This window comes from Oryctolagus cuniculus, chromosome 1, assembly GCF_964237555.1.
Source record: "Oryctolagus cuniculus chromosome 1, mOryCun1.1, whole genome shotgun sequence".
Taxonomy (NCBI): Eukaryota; Metazoa; Chordata; class Mammalia; order Lagomorpha; family Leporidae; genus Oryctolagus; species Oryctolagus cuniculus.
The window spans coordinates 176,410,798-176,430,722 of NC_091432.1; positions in this window are offsets into that span (position 1 = coordinate 176,410,798).

A 19,925-nucleotide genomic window follows, 5' to 3' on the forward strand; every position below is an offset into this window, starting at 1 on the left:
TATTATTTTCAGGAAAGCAAGGACACACTTTAAACTAAGTCTTCATGTCTCCAGAGTTCTGTATCTCATGAAGATGTACAAATATTATTATGTGTCAATCAAAAGTAAGAAGCTATGCTTTAAGTTATGAGGTTTTTTTTCACCTCATGTTGTGTCACATTCATGGAGGAGATTTTTGCATGTAGATGATGGACTTAGCTCAAATCTATGAAATGGAGGAGTCAACTAGAGGTTACAGGTATGCAGACTGAAAAAAAAAAATACTCTCTAGATACGGTGATGAAAATCCTAAGTTAAAGTGAAGCTTATGAAAAAAACCAACCCACCAAATACATACATACATAAAAGAATGGATGGGCTTAAATTTGTCACTGAAACATAGTAAGACAAGATGGAGAAATGTTAATCTGGGGCCGGCACTGTGGCGCAAAGGGTTAACACCCTGACCTGAAGTGCCGGTTCGAGATCTGGCTGCTCCTCTTCTGATCCAGCTCTCTGCTATGGCCTGGGAAAACAGTAGAAGAAAGTTCAAGTTCTTGGGCTCCTGTACCTGCATGGGAGACGGGGAAGAAGCTCCTGGCTCCTGGCTTCGAATCGGCGCAGCTCCGGCCATAGTGGCCAACTGGGGAGGGAATCATCGGATGGAAGACCTCTCTCTCTCTCTCTGCCTCTCCTCTCTATGTGTAACTCTTTCAAATAAATAAATAAATCTTTTTTTTTTTAAAAAAAAAGAAATGTTAATCTTTGTACTTTCCTTCTTCCCTCTCACTTCCCAATCATTCTCTAATTAGAACTATTTACATTGCATAAAGGAGAACTTGGATTGTAGTAGTGGGAATACACACTTCAGGTTCATTTTGGTTCTCAATTTAGGCTCTAGGGAATCATAAGGAAAGACCTGGAAATAAAAAACAAAAACAAAAACAAACAAAAATCCCCATTATTACCAAATAAAATAGGGCCTTGGTGGGAAGAGAATCAGAGAAAGGAGAGAGGCATTGCTACCCTCCTCAAAATGTCTATGGGATACAGGCACAGTAGTGGGAAAATCCAGACAGATTGAATAACTCCTACTAGCATGACACAGAATGAAATAATAATAATTAAAAAAAAAAAAAACACGAGAAATGACATTAGTATGAGGTCAGCGGGTGGAGGAAACAGAGTTTAATTCTGATGGATGGCATATTAGAGAAAACCTGAAGACATCAGCAGTGGAGTTGAGTGTTAACAAACACGATGTTTCTGTAGATGGAGAATGTGGACATCTTAGTTAGGCACCATCAGGTTAGACATAGGCAGCTCTTCCAAGGCTGAGCAAAGCAGATTCAAGAAGAAAATCACTGTTCATTTAGTACATTTTAATTCAATTTATCATACTGAAACATACAATATCATTACAATGACTATTGATTATTTCTTCCCCCATTAACTTAAGTACCTCACAGTGGTTAAGTCTGATGATTAGGAGACCACTCACTCACTAGAAAGGTCCTAACTAGGTGTCTTTGGCAACTTCTCATTCTTAGACTTCTTTCTTCCCCATTTCCTCACTAGCCCTGAATTGATCTCCACAAGTTGCTGGATTCCCACATCCATTCTTGGCCACCTCGAGTCACTAAACTGAAAACACAAACCTCTGTTGAAGTGTTCCATGCATCATAATTGTAGATGTATAGACAGGGCTCCAGTCTTTATGGTCTAGTTTATTGCTGGCTGATGGACAACATAATAGTCTATGTAGAACAATTACAGAATAGATCTCAAAGGTTAAGAAGGATGTTCAAGATTTCTATAAATCTTATAGAAGTCTTATAGATTTCTATAAACTAAGCATATTGAAGCTCAAAGGAGTTAGATAATTTGTCCACATCTCGAAGATTTTAATGGTCAAAAGTATAACCTGGATCTAGACGTAAGGCCAGTAATTTTTCCTCCATATGAACGGAAGGGAATATTTATCAATGCATAGGGCGGATGTTGCAAATGCTACCTCTCCTACCTGTGCTACATTATGGTCAACCCTCAATCCAAAGTTTGTGCTTTACTTTCTTTAGCGTACTTACTTTCTCTAGTTTAGTAAATACCAAAGTCCCAAATACCAACTATGTACTAACTGTTGGACAGCAATAGCTTATTTTCCTTGCATTTATAATGTATTACAAAAGGGAATGACTTAAGAACAGATTCAAGTTTAGTAAGACCAGATTATAATTATCCAATGTCACACTGAAAATTGTTGAAAAAAAAATAAAGAATCATCCCTACCCATTTTAATATACTTAACAAGGAGCATGAAATAAGCCAAACAAAAAATTAATGAAATTTGCAGAAGCTCTATTTTTAGAATGCATGTCTATGGAGAGCCAGGATTCAAAAATAACAAATGACTTAGAGCAACCTATTTAGAATTTTGAACAACATGTCCAAAATACAGATGAATATAGCTATAGGTGGAGGACCTTAAATATTATTAATACAAAAATTATGTCTGGAAAAAAAGGAATAAAGCCAAGCTAATCTTTGGTTGATTTATAATGTGATGTTGCAGAAAAGGATATACCGTGCAATTTGAAACTTGGACAAGAAAAGTCACTTCTGGGAAGTGAGTCTAGATTTTAAGAAAAAATAATGTAGAAAAAGAAGAGGTAATTCAAACAAGGGCAACAGAGTGATTGTATCATTTGGACACTGATGTACCTGAAAGACAACATGACCACTATGATTAAAAGTTTGTTTCAGCAGTGGCTGAAGTAATAAATTAGTAATAGTCATGAAAAACAGAAAGGGGAAAACACAATGAAATAAATCTAGGAGAAACTTTAAAAACCTAGAGAAATCTATGCAACATTTATGATGAGGAAAAAAATATAGTAGCATGGCTCATAGTTACATATATGGTTCTAAACATGAATTGGACTCCCAAAATTTCTAGTTTAGAGAAAAATTAACATGCTAATTCTGATTGTCATATTTACCTAACAAAAATGAGTTCACAGATCCATCAGTACTTACTATATCTATACATTCAAGTGTGAGGGTTGTGCCACTTAATCTGAGCCCTTTTTATAGCTTTTGTTCTGTCTACCTAAGCGATAAGAAATGCCTAACATGTTCTTTTTCTTCTGTTTTCATGATCATTTGTGCATAACAATCCGACAGTAACCACCCTGAAAGAGTCTTTTGGTATTATTATGAGGAGCTGTGTAATCTTAGTCCAATTTCAACATCTAGCTTGTCAGAACTACTTGACAGTGCTAGGTAGGGAGTGCTCAGCTGTGTCCTCCTCAGGTCCTGACCCTCCACCAAGGGTCCAAAATGTGTTCTCACCAATGCCTATGCCTCACCTTCCAGGCATACTCCAGAGCCCCTAAAGCCCAGCTTTCCCCTCATAAATTTCCCTGAGCCCTCTTCCAGTCCTGTGCTGACCTACTCTGAAACTTTCAGGAAGATCGAGTGTGCCAGCAGTACTTGTTCCGAGACTTAAGGGAGGCCAAGGAGCAGTGTGTGTGTGCAGGAGGGCAGAAGGCAGAGCTTGTGGGTCCTGACTAGAGGATCCACTGGTGCATGCGACCCTCATGGTGTAGGATGGAGCTGTGAAAGAACAGGGGTCCTGATCTTCTCTCTCATGCTTCAATGTTCCTGTGCAGATCTCTAAGGAATGTAACACATATGGGAACTCAGTCTTCTAGAACATTATATAGTTTTTTTTTTAAAAAAGCATTTATTTATTTATTTGAAAGTCAGAGTTACACAGAGAGAGGAGAGGCAGAGAGAGAGAGAGAGAGAGAGAGAGAGAGAGAGGTCTTCTATCCGCTGGTTCACTCCCCAATTGGCCGCACCGGCCGGAACTGCACCGATCCAAAGCCAGGAGCCAGGAGCTTCTTCTGGGTCTCCCACGCGGGTGCAGGGGCCCAAGGACTTGGGCCATCTTCCACTGATTTCCCAGGCCATAGCAGAGAGTTGGATCAGAAGTGGAGCAGCCAGGACTCGAACTGGCGCCCATATGGGATGCAGGCACTTCAGGCCAGGGTGTTAATCCGCTGTGCCACAGCACTGGCCCCAAACATTATATAGCTTTTTTGCTCATGATTAAGGCTGGAGGACAGAAAATATTTACTTACAAGTTGTTAGTTTGGTTTACATATTGGAAATATTTGCATATATTGTATGTGATCTTACCCTGAACCTGCACAGTTCTAGAAGCAGACCTGATGCTTGTCCCTTCCCAGACTACTTGAGATCCCAGCAAGAAGAGGCTATATCCTATTTCTCTTGCATTTTACTGTATCTACAGAGATGCTTCATACATAGCTAAGTGCCCAAACTGAACTAAAATAAGCATTGTCAAGGACATATGAAATGAAAACAGGAGGAAAAGCCAGTATTTCCAACAGTTAGAGTTATCATCAATCTGCCCCATTTTTCTGACTTTCCCACCAGAGAGAAAAACATTCAAGAATATAATATGAGACTCATAACCGACAGCCCCTGATAAACAGGTCACCATGAGTGTCCCTGGCATTTTTTAACCTTGCAGCCTGAGTTTCATATACTGCCTGGGTTCCTGTGAAACCTCACTTAGCACGTGGTTTGAATCTCAAGGACCAGGCAGTTTGAGTTCTCCTGAACTGTTTTTTTTTTTCCCCACAAGGAAATCAACAGAGGTGCCAGAACTTTTAACTTTATATTTTTGGACATTGCATATTTCAGGAAAAATTTATTGCCCCTTTTATTGCATTTTAAGGGACCGTTGATAATATCCTTTCAATGCAAAGTTTTTACACCTTACTAAGGAAAATGGATATTTTTCCCCCCAGTGGCTCCTGTATGACCTATAGAGTCATTTCTTTCTTTTTTTTTTCCCTCTCAACAGAAATTTCCATCATTTAAGGTCAGTTACCATTCTTTTTAATTCTTTTTTTTTTTTTTTGAACAGCAATCAGGATTTATTATCGATGATGAGTAAGGAGTACAGTGGAATATAATAGTCACACTTGATTCTCATCATTCTTTAAAACACTCATAGTATGCATATCAGATTATTACGTATACATAATACAGTTCCAAAAAGTGTGCTTGGCCTTGAATTCACCTAAGAAGCAACACTGTTTTCTTTTGTCACTATTTATGATTGTCACCAGGACTCAACAGTCAACTTGGGCTATAGTCATTGATGCAGTAACAATTATTAGCAAATTAACTAACCAGGAAGATATTGACATTTTTTATCCTTAGACATAATCCTGTGTTTATGAAACTGAAATTTTTGTCTCTTATGGTAATTCTAGTCTGCTATCAGAGATGTTTTTAACCTTCCTTTGAGTACTGTTCTATTCCTGTAAGGTATGTTTAAACCAGAAATTACTACTCTTGTTGACAAACCACCCAAAAGACCTCTAATTCACAAATTTCCATTGAGTCCCTGTTTCCTAATCATATGTTTGAAAAAAATTGTTTGAGCTCTCTGAGCCTCACTTTCCATTTCTGTAAATGGAGTATTCACACCTATCGTGTGTATTGCTGTGGGCATCGGGGATGCTGTATAATGTGCCTGCCAAGCACTTGAGAAACTTTGGGCTCCGTCACCATCCCTTCATCATGCCTCACTAGCAATTGATTTCCCTCACAATATACAATACCTGGAGTCAGATTTTAGCTTACTAAAAACCATTTCTTACTTCTTTTTAGGAGGGAGAGATGGAGGGAGAGGGAGAGAGGGGATAAGAGAGAGGAAAGGGAAGAGGAAGAAGGGGAGAGAGAGAGAGATCTTCCATTCTCTGGTTCACTCCCCAGATACCCACAACAGCCTGGGCTGGATCAGGCTGAAGCCAGAAGCTAGGAACTCAATCCAATTCTCCCACGTGTGTGGCTGGGATCCAAGTGCCTGGACTATGATCAGCATCATCCCTGTATGTGTATTAGTGGGAAACCAGAATCAGAAGCAGAGTCAGGACTTTATCTCAGGCACTTTGATGTGGGATGTGAGTGCTCCAAGCAATGTCTTAAGCACTATGCCAAATGCTTGCCCCCATTTCCTATTTCTGAGTTGACTCCCCTGCAACTGGTTTCAGTCTTCCATTATTAGAACTGATAAAGAAGTGATATTTTTCTTTTGGCATATTATTTATCATTTTTTCATCTTTTGTCCAAAAGAATTTAGGCATTTCTTTCTTCCTGACATCAGATGGGAATTGCAGTTAAGAGAGACAGTTAACACTCTTGACCCCTAGTAGCAGTCAAGTCCAATCAAGTCCTATTGAATGGAATATGATCTCAATGCTGCAACCAGTATATACTCGCCCAAAACAATCCCTCCTATTAGACAAAAATTCACCAGTTGTCTGCCCTACAGTTAAACTATCAGAACACAGAGAAAGTAATATTGTGACACTATGTTTTCTCTTTGGCTTCATATATGAGATCACTTGATATTTTTCTATGTATGGCTTATTTCACTTAGCACAATGTCCTGTAGGTTTACCCATGTAGTCCGAAATGGCAAGATGGCAGAATTTCCTTCTTTTTAAAAAGATGGATAAGATGCCACCATTTGTGTGTGTGTGTGTGTGCCATTTTCTTTATCCATTCATGCATTGATAGACATTTTGATTGTTTCTATATCTTAGCAAATAATATGCAGTGCACACTGGAGTGCAAATATGTTCTCTTTTTTTTTAAACTTTTATTTAATGAATATAAATTTCCAAAGTACAGCTTATGGATTACAATGGCTTTCCCCCCATAACGTCCCTCCCACCCGCAACCCTCCACTTTCCCACTCCCTTTCCCCTTCCATTCACATCAAGATTAATTTTCGTTTCTCTTTATATACAGAAGATCAGTTTAGCATACATTAAGTAAAGATTTCAACAGTTTGCTCCCACACAGAAACATAAAGTAAAAAATACTGTTTGAGTACTAGTTATAGCATTAAATCTCAATGTACAGCACACTAAGGACAAAGATCCTCCATGAGGAGTAAGTGCACAGTGACTCCTGTTGTTGACTTAACAAATTGACACTCTTGTTTATGGCCTCAGTAATCACCCTAGGCTCTTGTCATGAGCTGCCAAGGCTATGGAAGCCCACTGAGTTCACCGACTCTGATCATTTTTAGACAAGGCCATGGTCAAAGTGGAGGTTCTCTCCTCCCTTCAGAGAAAGGTACCTCTTTCCACTGGGATCTCACTCGTGGAGATCTTTCATTTAGTTGTTTTTTTTTTTTTTTTTTTTCCCCAGAGTGTCTTGGCTTTCCATGCCTGAAATACTCTCATGGGCTTTTCAGCCAGATCCACATGCCTTAAGGGCTGATTCTGAGGCCAGAGTGCTGTTTAGGACATCTGCCATTCTATGGGTCTGCTGTGTATCTCACTTCCCATGTTGGATCGTTCTCTCCCTTTTTTATTCTATCGGCTAGTATTTGCAGACACTAGTCTTGTTTATGTGATCCCTTTGGTTCTTAGTCCTATCATTATGATCAATTGTGAACAGAAATTGATCACTGGGACTGGTGAGATGGCATTGGTACATGCCACCTTGATGGGGTTGAATTGGAATCCCCTGTTATGTTTCTAACTCTACCGTTTGAGATAAGTCAGCTTGAGCATGTCCCAAATTGCACATCTCTTCCCTCTCTTATTCCCACTCTTATATTTAACAGTGATCACTTTTTAGTTAAGTTTCAGCACTTAAGAAGAATTGTGTATTGATTACAGTTTTCAACCAAAAGTGTTAAGTAGAACAAACAAAAAAAATACGAAGAGGGATAACATATTAAGCTGCTCATCCACAGTCAGGGTGAGGGCTGATCAAGTCACCGTTTCTCATAGTGTTCATTTCACTTTAACAGGTTTCCTTTTTGGTGCTCAGTTAGTTGTCACCTATCAGGGAGAACAAGTGGTATTTGTCCCTTTGGGATTGGCTTATTTCCCTCAGCATAATGTTTTCCAAATTCCTAACAGGGATCACTTTTCAGTTAAAATTTAAACACCTAAGATTAATTGTGTGTTAATTACAGAGTTCAACCAATGGTACTGGAACAAAAAAAAATACTAAAATGGATAAAGTATTACATTGTACATCAACTGTCAGGACAAGAGCTGATCAAGTCATTGTTTCTCATAGTGTCCATTTCACTTCAACAAGTTTCCCCTTTGGTGCTCAGTTAGTTGTCGCCGATCAGGGAGAACATATGATATTTGTCCCTTTGGGACTGGCTTAATTCACTCAGCATGATATTTACCACATTCCTCCATCTTGTTGCAAATGACCGGGTTTCGTTGTTTTCAACTGCTGTATAGTATTCGATAGAGTACATGTCCCATAATTTCTTTATCCAGTCTACTGTTGATGGGCATTTGGGTTGGTTCCAGGTCTTAGCTATTGTGAATTGAGATGCAATAAACATTAATGTGCAGACAGCTTGTTTGTTTGCCAATTTCATTTCCTTTGGGTAAATTCCAAAGAGTGGGATGGCTGGGTTGAATGGTAGGGTTATATTCAGGTTTCTGAGGAATCTCGAAACTGACTTCCATAGTGGCCTAACCAATTTGCCTTCCCACCAACAGTGGGTTAGTGTCCCTTTTTCCCCACATCCTCTCCAGCATCTATTGTTGGTAGATTTCTGAATGTGAGCCATTCTAACTGGGGTGAGGTGAAACCTCATTGTGGTTTTGATTTGCATTTCCCTGATTGCTAGTGATCTTGAACATTTTTTTCATGTGTCTGTTGGCCATTTGGATTTCCTCTTTTGTAAAATGTCTATTGAGGTCCTTGGCCCATCTCTTAAGTGGGTTGTTTGTTTTGATGTTGTGGAGTTTCTTGATTTCTTTGTAGATTCTGGTTATTAACCCTTTATCAGTTGCATAGTTTGCAAATATATTTTCCCATTCTGTTGGTTGCCTCTTCACTTTCCTCACTGTTTCTTTTGCAGTACAGAAACTTCTCAATTTGATGCAATCCCAATAGTTGATTTTGGCTTTGACTGCCTGTGCCTCTGGGGTCTTTTCCAAGAAGTCATTGCTGGTAACTATTTTTCCAACACTCTCTAATAATTTGATGGTGTCAGGTCGTAGATTTAAGTCTTTAATCCATGATGAGTGAATTTTTGTTAAGGTGAAAGGTAGGGGTCTTGCTTCATGATTCTGCATGTGGAAATCCAATTTTCCCAGCACAATTTATTGAATAGACTGTCCTTACTCCAGGGATTGGTTTTGGATCCTTGATCAAATATAAATTGGCTGTAGATGTTTGGATTGATTTCTGGTGTTTCTATTCTGTTCCATTGGTCTATCCATCTGTTTCTGTACCAGTACCATGCTGTTTTGATATAACTGCCCTGTAGTATGCCCTGAAATCTGGTATTGTGATGCCTCCAGCTTTGTTTTTGTTGTACAGGATTGCTTTAGCTATTTGTGGTCTCCTGTGTCTCCATATGAATTTCAGCATCATTTTTTCCAGATCTGAGAAGAAGGTCTTCGGTATCTTGATTGGTATTGCATTGAATCTATAAATTGCTTTTGGGAGAATGGACATATAAGCTAGGAGGGAATGGCAGATATAGCCCAGGTACTAAGAGAGAAAAACTGCCAGCCCAGAATATTATATCCTGCAAAGCTATCATTTGTGAATGAAGGTGAAATAAAGACTTTTCATAGCAAACAGAAATTGAAAGAATTTGTCGCCACTCATCCAGCCCTGCAAAAGATGCTTAAAGATGTGTTACACACAGAAACACGGTCATCAATATGAAAGAAGGTAAAGGAAGGAAACCTCACAGCAAAAGATCACATGGAATTCAAAGCAAATATTAGAACTTATCTTTGGCAAATGGCAGGGCAAAGTTACCACTTATCATTAGTCACATTGAACATTAATGGCCTGAACTGTCCAGTTAAAAAACACCTATTGGCTAATTGGGTTAAGGAACAAAACCCATCTATTTGCTGCTTACAAGAAACACATCTTTCCAACAAAGATGCATACAGACTGAAAGTGAAAGGCTGGAAAAAGATATACCATTCCAACAGAAATGAAAAAGGAGCGAGCGTAGCCATATTAATATCGGACAACATAAACTTTACCACAAAAACTGTTTAGAGAGACAAAGAGGGACACTATATAATGATTAAGGGATCAATTCAACAGGAAGATATAACAATTATCAATGTATATGCACCTAATTACAGTGCACCGGTTTATTTAAAAGATTTGTTAACGGACTTAAAGGGAGACTTAGACCCCAATACAATAGTACTGGGGCACTTCAATACTCCACTCTCAGAAATAGACAGATCAAAAGGACAGAAGATCAACAAGGATATAGTAGATTTAAATGACACTATTGCCCAAATGGATCTAACAGATAACACACAATTATTCTTAGGTGTTTAAATTTTAACTGAAAAGTGATCCCTGTTAGGAATTGGAAAACATTATGCTGAGTGAAATAAGCCAATCCCAAAGGGACAAATACCACTTGTTCTCCTTGATAGGTGACAACTAACTGAGCACCAAAAAGGAAACCTGTTAAAGTGAAATGAACACTATGAGAAACGGTGACTTGATCAGCCCTCACCCTGACTGTGGATGAGCAGCTTAATATGTTATCCTTCTTCGTATTTTTTTTGTTTGTTCTACTTAACACTTTTGGTTGAAAACTGTAATCAATACACAATTCTTCTTAAGTGCTGAAACTTAACTAAAAAGTGATCACTGTTAAATATAAGAGTGGGAATAAGAGAGGGAAGAGATGTGCAATTTGGGACATGCTCAAGCTGACTTATCTCAAACGGTAGAGTTAGAAACATACCAGGGGATTCCAATTCAACCCCATCAAGGTGGCATGTACCAATGCCATCTCACCAGTCCCAGTGATCAATTTCTGTTCACAATTGATCATAATGATAGGACTAAGAACCAAAGGGATCACATAAACAAGACTAGTGTCTGCAAATACTAGCCGATAGAATAAAAAAGGGAGAGAACGATCCAACATGGGAAGTGAGATACACAGCAGACCCATAGAATGGCAGATGTCCTAAACAGCACTCTGGCCTCAGAATCAGCCCTTAAGGCATGTGGATCTGGCTGAAAAGCCCATGAGAGTATTTCAGGCATGGAAAGCCAAGACACTCTGGGGGAAAAAAAAACAACTAAATGAAAGATCTCCACGAGTGAGATTCCAGTGGAAAGAATGGGTCATCAAAGAAGGAGGTACCTTTCTCTGAAGGGAGGAGAGAACTTCCACTTTGACCATGGCCTTGTCTAAAAATGATCAGAGTCGGTGAACTCAGTGGGCTTCCATAGCCTTGGCAGCTCATGACAAGAGCCTAGGGTGATTACTGATACCATAAACAAGAGTGTCGGGCCGGCGATGCGGCTCACTAGGCTAATCCTCCACCTAGCGGCGCCAGCACACCGGGTTCTAGTCCCGGTTGGGGCGCCGGATTCTGTCCCAGTTGCCCCTCTTCCAGGCCAGCTCTCTGCTTTGGCCAGGGAGTGCAGTGGAGGATGGCCCAGGTGCTTGGGCCCTGCACCCCATGGGAGACCAGGAAAAGCACCTGGCTCCTGGCTCCTGCCATCGGATCAGCGCGGTGCGCTGGCCTCAGCGCGCCAGCTGCTGCAGCCATTGGAGGGTGAACCAACGTCAAAAGGAAGACCTTTCTCTCTGTCTCTCTCTCTCTCACTGTCCACTCTGCCTGTCAAAAAAAATAATAAATACAAAAAAAAATAAAAAAAAATAAACAAGTGTGTCAAATTGTTAAGTCAACAACAGGAGTCACTGTGCACTTACTCCTCATGTAGGATCTCTGTCCTTAGTGTGCTGTACATTGAGATTTAATGCTATAACTAGTACTCAAACAGTATTTTTCACTTTATGTTTCTGTGTCGGAGCAAACTGTTGAAATCTTTACTTAATGTATGCTAAACTGATCTTCTGTATATAAAGAGAATCGAAAATGAATCTTGATGTGAATGGAAGGGGAGAGGGAGTGGGAAAGGGGAGAGTTGCGGGTGGGAGGGACATTATGGGGGGAAGCCATTGTAATCCATATTCTGTACTTTGGAAATTTATATTCATTAAATAAAAGTTAAAAAAATAAAAAAAAGAACTTTCAATCCTACAGCTAAAGATTTTACATTCTTCTCAGCAGTACATGGAACCTTCTCTAGGATTGACCACATACTAGGCCATAAAGCAAGTCTCAGCAAATTCAAAAGCATTAGAATCATACCATGCAGCTTCTCAGACCATAAAGGAATGAAGCTGGAAATTAGCAACTCAGGAATCCCTAGAGCATACACAAACACATGGAGATTGAACAACATGCTCCTGAATGAACAATGGTTCATAGAAGAAATTAAAAGAGAAATCAAAAATTTTCTGGAAGTAAATGAAGATAACAGCACAACATACCAAAACTTATGGGACGCAGCAAAAGCAGTGATAAGAGGAAAGTTTGTATCAATAGGTGCCTACATCAAGAAATTGGAAAGGCACCAAATAGATGAGCTTTCGATTCACCTCAAGGATCTAGAAAATCTGCAGTAAACCAGACCCAAATCTAGTAGGAGTAGAGAATTAATTAAAATCAGAGAAGAAATCAACAGGATTGAATCAAAAAAAAATTACAAAAAATCAGCCAAACGAGGAGCTGGTGTTTTGAAAAAATAAACAAAATTGACACCCCATTGGCCCAACTAACTAAAAAAAGAAGAGAAATGACCCAAATCAATAAAATCAGAGATGAAAAAGGAAACGTAACAACAAACACCACAGAAACAAAAAGAATCATCAGAAATTACTACAAGGACTTGTATGCCAGCAAACAGGGAAACCTATCAGAAATGGATAGATTCCTGGACACATGCAACCTACCTAAATTGAACCAGGAAGACATCGAAAACCTAAACAGACCCATAACTGAGACAGAAATTGAAACAGTAATAAAGGTCCTCCCAACAAAGAAAAGCCCAGGACCAGATGGATTCACTGCTGAATTCTACCAGACATTTAAAGAAGAACTAATCCCATTTTTTCTCAAACTATTCAGAACAATCGAAAAAGAGGGAATCCTCCCAAATTCTTTCTATGAAGCCAGCATCACCTTAATTCCTAAACCTGAAAAAGATGCAGCATTGAAAGAGAATTACAGACCAATATCCCTGATGAACATAGATGCAAAAATCCTCAATAAAATTCTGGCCAATAGAATGCAACAACACATCAGAAAGATCATCCACCCAGACCAAGTAGGATTTATCCCTGGTATGCAGGGATGGTTTAATGTGCACAAAACAATCAATGTGATACACCACATTAACAGACTGCAGAAGAAAAACCATATGATTATCTCAATAGATGCCGAGAAAGCATTTGATAAAATACAACACCCTTTCATGATGAAAACTCTAAGCAAACTGGGTTTGGAAGGAACATTCCTCAATACAGTCAAAGCAATTTATGAAAAAACCCACGGCCAGCATCCTATTGAATGGGGAAAAGTTGGAAGCATTTCCACTGAGATCTGGTACCAGACAGGGATGCCCACTCTCACCACTGCTATTCAATATAGTTCTGGAAGTTCTGGCTATTAGGCAAGAAAAAGAAATTAAAGGGATACAAATTGGGAAGGAAGAACTCAAACTATCCCTCTTTGCAGATGATATGATTCTTTATTTAGGGGACCCAAAGAACTCTACTAAGAGATTATTGGAACTCATAGAAGATTTTGGCAAAGTAGCAGGATATAAAATCAATGCACAAAAATCAACAGCCTTTGTATACACAGGCAACGCCACAGCTGAGGAAGAACTTCTAAGATCAATCCCATTCACAATAGCTACAAAAACAATCAAATACCTTGGAATAAATTTAACCAAGGATGTTAAGGATCTCTACAATGAAAATTACAAAGCCTTAAATAAAGAAATAGAAGAGGATACCAAGAAATGGAAAAATCTTCCTTGCTCATGGATTGGAAGAATCAATATCATCAAAATATATTTATCTTTTAATTTCATTTTCTATAAACTTGCAGATGCACTGATAGTTCTAATTTTTTGAGGGATCTCCATTTTCCATGAAGTTTATATTATTTACATTCCCCACAATATACAAGGGTTCCCTTCCTTCACATCCTCACTTATGTTTATCTTTATCTTTTTGATAACAGCCATTCTAACAAGTATGAGGAAAGATCAAAATAAGTAATATCACCTAGTGTCCTTGGTTTCACCAGATTGAGAAGAATCACAATAATTTAAATCCTCAACTGACCCAAATTAGTCCAGATTTTCCTCACGTTTCTTTCCCTAGATATTTCTGTTATTCATCCTGAGAAAGCCATAGCTATTCTTTCAAACCATTCTGTTTGCTTCTTCCCCCAAGTCTTGTATGAATGGCCCTGAGCATGACTACCTTGCTTAGAATTCAGTTTTCTCAATCTTTATTTATTACCCAGAAATACACCATGAGACTATCTATTTCTTTAAAGACAATTATCATCCCTTATCCGTAAGATAAACCTTCCCCAGGGTTTCTACTAAGGCAAGTTTTCAGAACTCCATAATTACAGCAGTGTAATTCCTCAAGAATGGACTCTTTGGTCTTGAATAAGCCCAACACAGTGGTCTACATTTAAATTCACAATTTAGAATGATGTAATCATTTATATAATCCTACAGAAAGAATAAAACCTATAACTCCTAAAATAATAAGTTTGAGATATAAATTATGTATATTCATATTCAGGGAAAAAAAACATTTTTAGGATGTAACTTAGAATTTTACTGTCAATCCCTTACCTTCTGACTTCTCCAGCCCGGGTCACAATGCAAGATGCTTGACTCTTTGGGGACCCATCCTTCCCTTCAAAAGAAAATTGGCAGGGAGTTCTGGCTGTCATTTCTACATACAGAGCCCAGGGACAAAATATGTTTAAACACGCTACTTGCCTCTCTATGGTAAAAGGCATTTTGGCAAAACACTCTACATAAAATTGGGCACCAAATAGGACTTTACAATCCATGACTGCCAAGAATAAATTCTGCTCTTTCAAAATGCAAGGTCTTCAGCCATCTAATTACCAGTGGATTGGGCATTACAACACAGGGCATACACTGGAACAGTTCAAATATGAGTTGTGCTTTATATTTGGTATTCTTATTTGTTTTGTTTTTAATAGAATAAAAAAATTCTAGGGGCCAACGCTGTGGCCAAGCAGGTAAAGCTGCCACCTGAGATGCTGGCATTCCACATAGGTGCCAGTTCAAGTCCCAGCTGTTCCACTTCTAATCCAGCTACCTGCTGATGCACCTGGGAAAGCAGCAGAGGATGACCCAGGTTCTTGGGCTCCTGCAGCCCCATGGAAGACTTCAAGGAAGCTCCTAGCTCCTGGTTTTGGCTTGCTCCAGCCCTGGCTGTTGCAACCAGTTGGAGAGTGAACCAGTGGATGGAAGACTTCACTCATGATCTTTCTCAGAATGTCTTTCCCTGTCTCTCTGTAAGTCTGCCTTTCCAATAAATAATATATTATGTAAAAAAAAGAAATTCTAGTCACATGATCAGGTTGAGTGCATTTTTCAGTTGATATGGTCTGCTATTTATTTGTACTTAATAAGGTTAGGAAACGAAGAACGGCATTAGAGTAGTGAACTTTTCTGAGAGACAGTTAGGGAGAACCCAAACCTATTCAGCTGTTGCACCTAAAAGAAGATAGATCGACCATAAGGGTTGGCAAACTCTGGCCTAAAGAACAAATGGCTGACTGTTTCTGTAAACAATGTTTATTGGAACTTAGCCATGCTCCATTCATTTACCTGTTGTCTGTGGCTATTTTCATGCTATAATAGCAGAGTTTAATTGTTACTATAGAGACTGTATGGATCACAAAGCTTAGAATACTTAGTGTTTTACAAAGAAAATTTGTTAAGTCCTGATCTAGGATACAGCTACCTTAATGGTGAAAATATTTTATAAACTTTCTATTAAAGTAGGAGATAAATATATACTTCCATGAAAAGAAGCAGACGTTCAGAGATTATGTTATTTTACTAAATTCAGTTTACTAGAGCTTTCAGGAGCAGTGTCATTTTTGTCTATTCTAATGTAGTGGTTAATTGCCTCATCTGAGTCTGTTGTGCCAGTTTCCCCAACCAAAAGCTCTTGCTGTCACCCATTCTGAAAGTGAGAGATGTAAGGCCCAGTGCTAGAAGGGAGGCAGTGAAAAAAAAATCCTTAAAAACAAAATGTTTAAAAAAAAAATGTTTATCTGTAATTGTCTTACCCTTTAAGTGGATTGCATAGGAGTTATTAAAATGACTAAAACAGCCTGAGAATGCAGCTTAACACATACACAAAACCAGCATGTTCAAAGTTCAATAGGTCGATTGCATAGTCACTATTAATCTTTCTCTACATATTTTATCCAACCTTTTGTAAATATTTTCCTAGTAAAGTGTTTCAGACAGACTAATGCATTGTGATGTTTTTTAATGGAAACAGAGACAATAATCAGAAGGTAATCACGACAGGAAGAGGAGTAGGCAGATGAACGGAGGAGGAGGCAGATGAAGAAAGGGGCAGGCTGAAAGCAAAGCCTGGGAGAGGTGAGACCAGGACACTGCATGGAACTGATTTCTTCATTAGCAGAACCTGGAGCCACGCCAGAGCATTCCAAAGGATGACACTCGACTTTGGGGGCTCATCAAGCCCCCTCCTCCTTCTTGTCTTTCTTTCTCTTTTTCTTTCTTCTCTCTCTCTTTCACATAAAAAGAAAGCACATAGGATTATTGTTTCCTCACTCCTTTCCATTAGAAATTAGGCATGCAAAAATGGTGAATGTCTTTTAGCTTCATGTAACTAGAGATTAACTTTCCATTTAGTCATCAGCTGTGTTTCTCAGTAAAAGTTGCAGCTTGGAAACTCTCCCTGTCTTTTGATTTTGTTCTTCTATGGTACATGCAATTTGTTGCTCTAAAGGATGTGCGTCTCCATCTTCCTATTTCCTGTTCATACCTAAACAGTCCCACGAAGCTATTTCCTCATGGTGTGTGGGGGACCAACTGCGTATCTCATGTGTTCCATTCCTATTTTGTTAAAGAGCAAGACTCTCTTTGCTTCAACTGATAATGTACTTTCTTCCTTTCTTCACTCTCTTTTTCCCCCTTTCTCTTCTCCATTTTTCTCTTTTTCTCTGTTACTCGTTTGTTGTTGTTGTTATTGTTGTTGTTGCTGTTTCCCACAGGAAAAAAAAAAATACTGCCTCCAGGACTCCCTAAGTCCACGTTGGCGGGCTCCTGTTTGTGGTGCAGGTGTGCGGGAGCCCTCCTCCGTGTTGTCGCCACAGCAACCCGCTGCTCTAATCTGCTGCATGTGAAAAGAAGAAACAGAAAGAGAAAAGTCATCCACCCCCTTCTGCTCCATCCATGAGTCCAAAAGAAGGATACCGTCTCCAGGCATTCCTGATAATCCCCCAGCCATTGCCCAGGCAACAGTCGCAGGGAACTGGCGTGGCCTGGGGCGAGAACGCAGTCCCTGTCTCAAGCTCAGACCTCCTCCTGCACCTCCTCCTCCTTCCAGGCAGGGTCTCCTAATGGCACTAACAAACCTGCATCCCACTTCTGGCCTCCCTGCCTCACAGCCTCCAGCCAGTAGGTCATCATCTCACAGATGGGGACATAAATCATTGCATTTTTCTTCTAATGGGTGCATGTGTGTGCACGTAGATATATGCGTGTGTGTATGTGTGTAGATTTAAGATTTTTCATCCCTAGTCACCTAGATGTGCTGTGTCTGTGTGTGCTAGAAAGAACAAAATGGACAGAGAATTTGTCTTATCAAAAAAAGAAAAGCAGTCCCTTGCAGCTTCCATTATTTGAGCTGTTCCTGGGTTTGAGGAGGTTTTCAGAGCCCTTTGCTCTCAAGCCCCTGTATCCAGCAGTGAAAGCTCTCATTTGTCTTACCACCATCATGTTGATGCAGCTGGGTTTGACACTGCTTACCTCAGCAATTTTTTTTCTTTTTGGTTGAAAGACAGAAGGCTTCCTTGTGATCCCAGCCTTTTCCTATCAAATGACACTCAGCCATGGTTGGGGTGACTTATTTACTGGCACTGGACCAGTAAAAACAAAAATGAACATTCACAACTAATAAATCTTCAAGCTTAGATAGCCACAGCAGCAGTGGTGGGATTACATCAAAATGTTCAGCCTGATACCACAAGGCTCCCAGGCTGCGTGGAACCTAATAAGTCAGGGTAGGCAAAGGGGACAAAACAAGACAAGGAACAGAGAAATGTTTTATACTCTGGGTCTTAGACATACTTAAAATCTTTGAGTTTGAAACATATGATGTGTGTTCTTAGTTGAAGATTTGAAAGGGCAAAAATAGGATACACTGTTTTTGAGTCACTAAAATGGAAGATGGTTAAGACTACCATCTTTCCCCTTTCTTTAAAGACTTATTTATTTTATTTGAAAGGTAGAGAGAGAAGAGAAAGAGAGAGAGAGATTATCTTCTATCTACCGTTTCACTCCCCAAACGTCTACAACCACCAGCAACCAGGTTTGGTTCAGGCAGAAGCCAAGAGCCAGAAACTCTGGGTTTCCCATGTAGGTGCAGAGGCCCAAAAACCTGGGCTATCTTCTGCTGCTTTCCCAGGCAGTCTAGCAAGGATCTGGGTAGGAAGTGGAGCAGCTGGAACTCAAATAGGTGCCTGTATGGGAAGCCAGCATCACAGGTAGTGGTTTAAACTGCTGTGCCACAGCACTAGTCCTTTCCTTTTCTTCTTGAAAATTAAACCACACCCGTCTTCAGCATGATGAAAGAGACCAGCCTAGACAAATGGGACAGCAAAATCACAGCTTTCTCAGCTGCACTGAAAGAAACTATTTTAATCAAGGACATGAGGTCAGAAAGTTTAGCCAAAAAAATCGAATGCTTGTCTACTCCAAGACAATTCTCCAAGGACTTTCTTCCTCCCAAGCCCTTACTGAAAGTGAGAGCATATCTTTTGAGCTAGTGTGATAATGTTTTCATTTGTTTTGGAATTGATCTTTTGGAGAGAAGCATTTTTTATTAGCATAAATCCAGAAAAATCCAACCACAAGACCACTGACTTTGGCTAACAGATCCTCATCCTCTCCTCTGATGACTACCTCTAATTCAATAAGTAACTATACTTTCTGTGATGACTAACTAGTTGATTCATCTTTTGTAGGCCTTTCCATACAGAGTTCAATCTTTGGATTGAAATGTGGGTAGAAAGTGGGGGAGGGACCAGTGCTGTGGTGCAGTGGGTTAACACCCTGGCCTGAAGCACCAGCATCCCATATGGGCGCCGGTTTGTGACCTGGCTGCTCCTTTTCTGATCCAGCTCTCTCCTATGGCCTGGGAAAGCAGTGGAAGATGGCCCAAGTCCTTGAGCCCCTGCACCCACGTGGGAGACACAGAAGAAGCTCCTGGCTCCTGGCTCCGGCCAATGCAGACAATTGGGGAGTCAACCATCAGATGGACGACCTCTCTCTCTCTCTCTCTCTCTCTCTCTCTCTGCCTCTCCTCTCTCTGTGTAACTCTGACTTTCAAATAAATAAATAAATCTTTAAAAAAAAAGAATGTGGGGGAAAAACTCAGCCATAACCCAGATATTTAGTCTCCATATTGTCAAATATTTCACTATTTGGAAAAGAGACTACAAGTGATTTTACTCTTCCCCTTTAATTTTGGCTTTAGTCTCGAGACTCTCAGACAAGCAGTGATGGAAGGAGCTTACTTGACAGTAAGCTAAGCCACACCCCCTAGGTCTATTTGCTATAATGCACTACTTTTTGCTTGCTTTTGCTTGGTATTGGTCTTTCCATTTTCATACAACTTGCCTCTGATGCCATCTGTGTACATGAAAATGCCCATGGAAAGAAGG